Below are 7,021 nucleotides of genomic sequence, written 5' to 3'. Positions count from 1 at the left end.
TCACTGAGCTGAGGTGATGGCTACACCTGCAGAGACATGGAGTCATGGAAAATATTTGGTAATGTATTGATCAGAGGTAACTTATTTTTGCAGGATTATGAACAAGTCTAAAAAAGTTCATCGATTTGGGGAAAAAAAACACACACAAAAATCAGATTTTGTGTCTCTCATCAACCAAATCTCTTTATTATCAAAACCAGCAGTCAAAATTTTAGTATTCTTTTTAAATTATGCAACAGCAAGCATGAACAACCAGCCAACCAACGATGTAGAGTAACTTAGGAACCAGTTACTTTCTATAGCAACATTGTTTGCAAAATCAAAAGAAGCACAAAATCATTGTTGTGGCTCCTCTTTGATGTATAGAAAAGATGTGTAAAAGCATTGAGCTAAATTTGTCTTAATTATTACTCTAAATTCTCCTCAGTTCGACTGTGTCTTGTGGAATGATGACCGACAACTGGACCTGTTTGGATGAGCAACGTTGGAGAAGAAGGTTCAAATATCAGACATTAGTCTGCTTGGTTAAGTATAAACAACATTATAATTCTAAAACTTTTCTACAAAGAAAAGTTTCAACCTGTGCAAAATTTAGTTTAAGTTTTAGAATCGGCAATTTAAAATTTTCGATTTTATGAAAAATTAAATTCTTGATGTTCTTAGTTAACCGCAAAAACACACGATATAACCCAGTGAGGACAATTTTTGTATAGACAAAAAAGAAAACCTAACACTTTATTGAAAACAAGTCACTCAAGAAATTTGGAGGATGATGATTAAATCTCGTACCAGTCAATTTTACAAGGAAAAAACACCATCCAAAAAACCATATGAATCTCTTAAACTTATCTCCAAATGTTAAAGACAGTTGTAAACCATGCAGCTGTCAAATCTATAGTATCATTTGAAAGTCTACAACAACCAACTAACAATGGAGAGAAAACAGCTGAGACTCGGTTAACTTGCTTTCACAGTGTTTGTAAAATCCAAACAAAGTGATCAAAAACCTTCCTTAAACAAGTTTTTTTGTCAATATACCAAAAATATCTGACATGCCTAAAGATTGTTTGTCTGTGCCTATACATTTCCCCTCAGCTCAACTGTATCTTGTGGAGTGTGATGACTATCCGACTGGACCTGTTTGGAAGAGCATTGTTGGAGGATACAGGGAGTGGTGACTACATCTGGACCTGTTTAGATGAACATCGGAGGATAGGTAAGTGGCGATTACAGTGGAACATTATTTGGATGCGCTTCGTTGAGGCTACAGATGCAGAGAGTCATGAACAACAGAATGCTTTGCAAGTAAACAAGACTCATTATAAGACTTTTCTTTGAATAGAAGGCTCATCCCACACATTACTTTGGCAAGTGGGTTTATGTTTCAGAATTAGAACATTTGAAGGTTTTAATTAGTCGAACTAAAAAATAAGTGCTTTTATTCCATCCTTTAGCTGTAATAAACACAAACAATGGGTGGAAATCAAGATTAAATTAAGTCAAGTTTTCAGTGTTCATCCCACACTTTAATTCGGCAAGTGGGTTTATTTTTCAGAATTAGAACATTTGAAGGCTTTAACTAGTCGAACTAAAAAACAAGTGCTTTCATTCCATCCTTTAGTTGTAAAAAAACACAATAAACAATGGATGGAAATCATGATTAAATTAGGTCAAGTTTTCAGACCGAGAATTTTTTGAATTGACAAAAGAAGAAAACCTAAAACTTATTTGAGCTGATAGAGAATTTGTTGCACACAAGAGCTTTTAAACAAATTGAAATCTTTCCTGAAGCAATAGAAGTAAACTCTTCTTGCAATTTTTCAAAAAGACATAATATGCATATAAATAATTTTGTTCTGTGTTTTTTAAATTCCCCCTGCGTCCAGCTGTCTCTTGTGGAGTGGTGACTCATGTTGCCCTATAGTGGATGGGCATCATTAGAGGCTACAAGGAGATGTTAGGAGATGTGACTACCAGACCTGTTTGAACAGGTGCAAAAAGTCAACTAGACCACGTGGTAAGTTTGAACAAAAGAAATTGATCCCCCAAATTTGACAACTTAATCAATTTTAGTATTTTTTTATTAGAACAAGCGTGCACCTGTAAAGGTTTCAAATAGTCGAACCGAAAAACAAAAACATTAAATCCCAACCTTTGGTTTGCAATGAACACACCATACAACCAACTTGTTGAAACTTCATTAAAATAGGACATCAAGTTTTTCCGAAAAAGATAACAAAAATAGTAAAAGAACATTTGGGTTAAGTTCGGACAAAGAGTGAATATGAGACCGCTTGGTAGGTTTAAAAACTTTTATTCAAATGGGAGATTCATCCCACAAACTATTGGTAAAGTAGTTGACATTCAGAGTTGGCCACGTAATATCTTTAAATCATCAATTTGAAAGTATGTATCCAATCCCATCATTGAGCTCGCCATAAACATACCTTGCAGATGAAGGATATTTTAATTTCAAAAGGTCAATTTGTTTTAGAGAAAGGTTGAAAAAAAAAACAATAAAACTGATTGGAACTGGAGGAATGCAATTTTCTTACAATAGCGATTGTATACTGAGCTATTCGTCAGAACAATTAATAATTATTTGACTTATCATTGATATTTTTTCCTACTCGGATTTAGATGATATTGGAGAAGACATACGCCAAGAGACCAAACAACGCTTTTTGGACTGTGTGACACCAGCTGAAGGACTGAGCAAGTCTAGCCAGATGACTCTCTGTAGTACAGTACAACTCAACTGTTCAAGTGACGTAGTGATGCTGAGCCTAAATAACTTTGCTTTTTGGAACTTATGTCACCTACTGATGGAAAACTGTGCCAAGTTTAGCCAGATGACTCTCAGCTCCAAGTCCAACCGTTGAAGTGATTATGCAGGGATGTTGAGGTTAAAGACCAATGCTTCTTGAACTGTGTGCCACAAGCTGAGTGGTGTTCATCAAGTGTAATTGGATGATTTCAACTGCTGGTGTTGCAGGGATATTGAGTTCATCCAACGCTTTTTGAACTGTGCCACCACCTGAAAGACTAGCTTGTAATTATCACTACCAGTCCAAATGTGACGTAGTGATGATGATGCTACATTTTATAACAACGCTTTTTTTACTGTCACCAACTGAACAAATCCAGCCGATATGAGTCGCTATATTTTCAACTGAAACAAGACACTCATTGAGGAGTGTAACTATATTCGGCCATGTTTGAATTTGCGGATCTGGCTTAGGCTGCGGCTATTGCTATGGGGCCAAATATTATGCTTTAACGTAAGTTCATGTCTGGATCAAGCCGCATCAACTAATTCAGATATGGACTGAGTTTATTGTTTGCTCGTTAGGCTTTTCCTGAACCCATCAAACTCCAATTCCTGAAATTGCTCATTATTCACGTCAGTTGATTCGTTAAAAGTGCCAAGCATGGCTGGTTGCAGGAAAAAAAAAGATGTTAAAAAGGGTATAATAACGAATGAGCTTTAAAGGCAGTGGACACTATTGGTAATTACTCAAAATAACTGTTAGCATCAAACCTTTCTTGGTGACGAGTAATGGGGAGAGGTTGATGGTATAAAACATTGTGAGAAACGGCTCCCTCTGAAGTGCCATAGTTTACGAGAAAGAAGTAATTTTCCACGAATTTGATTTCGTGACCTCAGATTTAGAACTTGGGGTCTCGAAATCAGCCATCTAAACGCACACAACTTCTTGTGACAAGGGTGTTTTTTTCTTTCATTGTTATCTCGCAAATTCAATGACCGATTGAGCTCAAATTTTCACAGGTTAGTTATTTTATGCATATGTTGAGATACACTAACTGTGAAGGCTAGTCTTTGACAATTACCAATAGTGTCTACTGCCTTTAACAAGATGTTTTGACACTATGTACCATAATGAGTCAAGATAGCTTTTGTACACCTGGTGTAAATTACAGGCAGTAAATGCTTTGAGATCACAGTTGATTTGTATAGTATTATTAGTAATTTAATTAAATTTGATATAATGACATTTTCTTTTGAAAAATGATTTTAGTATTGACATTAATTTTGGTACTTGTTGCAGACGTAGTTGTAAGTGAATGGTAAATGTAAACTTTACTTGGGATATTTTTAACAAAATTTTAACCACCATGCTGTATTGAAGGCATTAAAAACCATAACATGTACAAACAGGATTGGCTGAAGTGTTCCTTTTTAGGTAAACATTAAACAAGTTTTTATGAAATTTAAGTAATATACTATTTGGGGGATAGTAAGTTTTTATCTGTCAGAAATATGGAATTTATTTTGATAGCATTATTACTGTTTTATTGTTTTAACAACTGTTTTATTGTTTGCAATTAAGGCCACCTGTTACAAAAAAAGGTCTTATTTTATACTCTTTTTTTATATAGGAGTGTGTTTTATCATTAATTTTGACAGAACCATTCTGTTCTAAAATTCAAGCATTTGGACCAGCATGGTGTGGCACATGTTGACATCTTTATGTAACGTGGGCATCGAATCAAAGTTTGGAGTAAATGTTGTAATTTCATTGCAATCATGAATTAATTAAATGTGAGAGTTGTAAAGAAATATACAAATGAATAACATTAAAAGAACTCACATGCCTAGTGAGGCAATGGCGATCCTATTGTCTTCTATTTGGAATGTAATGTCTAAAGTTATTTAGAGAAGGAATAAGATCCCCCTATAATGATCACTCATAATGACGGGAGGTGGGAGTTCTGTTCTAATTATACACTATATTTATGGGCCTATGCAATGGTTAGATATGGAGCTTAGTGAAGAAGATAGACAAGGAATTTGTTTTAGGGCTATGGGTAAGGGATAAGGTTAGGCTTGGGGTATATGGTAGATTGGGGAATAGGGGTAAGGGTGGGGATTAGGGTAAGGGTTAAGATCCGAGTTGGGTAGGGTTTTTGGTTCGGATTTTGTGTCTGGCATGTATAAGTTTATCGTTAGGGTAAGGGTAAGAATTAGGGTTGGGGTAGAGGTTAGGGTTTAATAGTGGCTTGGGGTTATTTTCAATTAGGGGTAAGGTTGGGGATTGTGTTGGGGTTGAAGTTAGGGTTTGGGTATAGTATTTTGGTAAGGCTTAGAGTTACATTTAAAAAGGGCTACATTTAGGTCGGGGTGGCATACAGGTACAACTTTGGGTTACATTTAGGGCTAGGGTTATGGTTAGTGTTAGGGTAAGAGTTGGATTATGGTTAGGGTTTGTGTTGGGGTTAAAGTTATGTAGGGTTAAGGTTAGAGTTTAAGGTTGGGTTAAGGGCTAGGTTTAGGGTTAATGTAAGGGTTAGGGTAAGGGTTAGGGTTAGGGTTAGGGTTGGGCTAGGGTTAAGGTTAGGGTTAGGATTAGAACTAGGGTTAGGGTTAGAGCTAGGGTTTAGGGTTGGGTTAGGGTTAGGTTTGGGATGGGGGTTTGGTATAGGGTAAGGGCTAAGATTTGGGATGGCTTTATTAAGGGTTAGGGTTTGGGCTAGGGTTAGGGCTAGGCTTGGGGTTAGGGTTGGTTTGGGGTTAGGGTTAGTTTAAGGTGACAATAAGGGTTATGATTATGGTTAGGGTTAGGGGTAGGGTAAGGGTTGGGTTGGTTTGGTTTGGGTTAGTTTTAGAGTAAGGGTTAGGGTTAGGGTTAGGGTTGGGGTTACGGTAAGGGCTAGGGTTATGGTTGGGTTATGGTTAGGGTTAGTTTTAGGGTTAGGGTTAGGGTTAGGGTTAGGGTCAGAGTTATAGGATTGGGCTAGGGTTAAGGTTAGGGTTATGGTTAGAGCTAGGGTTAGGGTTAGAGCTAGAGTTTAAGGTTAGGGTAAGGGCAAGGGTTAGGGATGGGGGTTAGGGATAGGGTTAGGGTTAAGATTTGGATTGGTGTTAAGGGTTAGGGTTTGGGTTAGGATAACGGTTGGGGTTAGGGTTTGGGTTAGGATAAGAGTTGGAGGGTTTTGGTTAGGGTTAGGGTTTGGGTTAAGGTTAGGGTTAGGGTAAGGGATAGGATTTGGGTTAGGGTTATGGTTAGGGTTGGATTTGGGTTAGGGTTAGTTTTAGGATAAGGGTTAGGGTAAGGGTTGGTGTTAGGGTTAGGGTTAGGGTTAGGGTAAGGGTTGGGTTTGGTTGGGGTCAGGGTTAGTTTTATGGTAAGGGTTAGGGTTTAGGGTTTGGGTTAGGGTTACGGTTATAGTTAGGGTTATGGTTAGAGTTAGGGTTGGTGTATAGGGTTAGGGTTGGGGTATAGGGTTAGGGTTAGGGTTAGAGTAAGGGTTAGGGTTAGGCTTGGGGTATAGTTAGGGTTAGGGATTGGGTTAGATTTTGGTTAGTGTTAGGGCTAGGGTTACGGTTATAGTTAGGGTTACGGTTAGGGTTAGGGTTGGGCTAGGGTTGTGGTTAGGATTAGATTTAGGGATAGAGTTAGGGTCAGGGTTGGAGTTATAGGGAGTGGCTAGGGTTAAGTATAGGATTAGGGTTAGAGCTATAGGGTTAGGCTTAGAGTTTATGGTTTGGGTTAGTGTTTGGGTTAGGGATGGGGGTTAGGGATAGGGTTAGGGTTAATATTTGGGTTGGTGTTGAGGGTTAGAGTTTAGGTTAGGATAAAGATTGGAGGGTTAGGGCTGGGGTTAAAGCTAGGGTTTGGGTTATGGTTAAATGGTTAGGGTCAGGGCTAGGATTAGGGTTAGGGTTAGGCTTTGGGTTAGGGTTAGGGTTAGGCTTGGTGTTAGGGTTAGGGTTAGGGATGGGTTAGATTTGGGTTTGTGTTGAGGGTTGGGGTTTGGGTTAAGATAAGGGCTAGATTTAGTGTTAGGGTTATGGTTGGGGTTAGGGTTAGGGTTAGGGTTAGGGTTGGGTACTGCTTTTGACGACATCTAGGTACTGCTTTTGACGACATCTAGAAGCAAATTTAGGACCACATTTAAGTCAGTGCAACATTTAGAAAGAATTTTAGGGGATACATTTATGTCGGAGCAAAATAGTAGGCCTACGACTTTGGGTTATATTTAGTTTAGCCACATTACA

Source organism: Asterias amurensis, chromosome 1 (assembly GCF_032118995.1).
Source record: "Asterias amurensis chromosome 1, ASM3211899v1".
NCBI classification, from domain to species: Eukaryota; Metazoa; Echinodermata; class Asteroidea; order Forcipulatida; family Asteriidae; genus Asterias; species Asterias amurensis.
Note: the sequence above shows the minus strand (reverse complement) of the source record.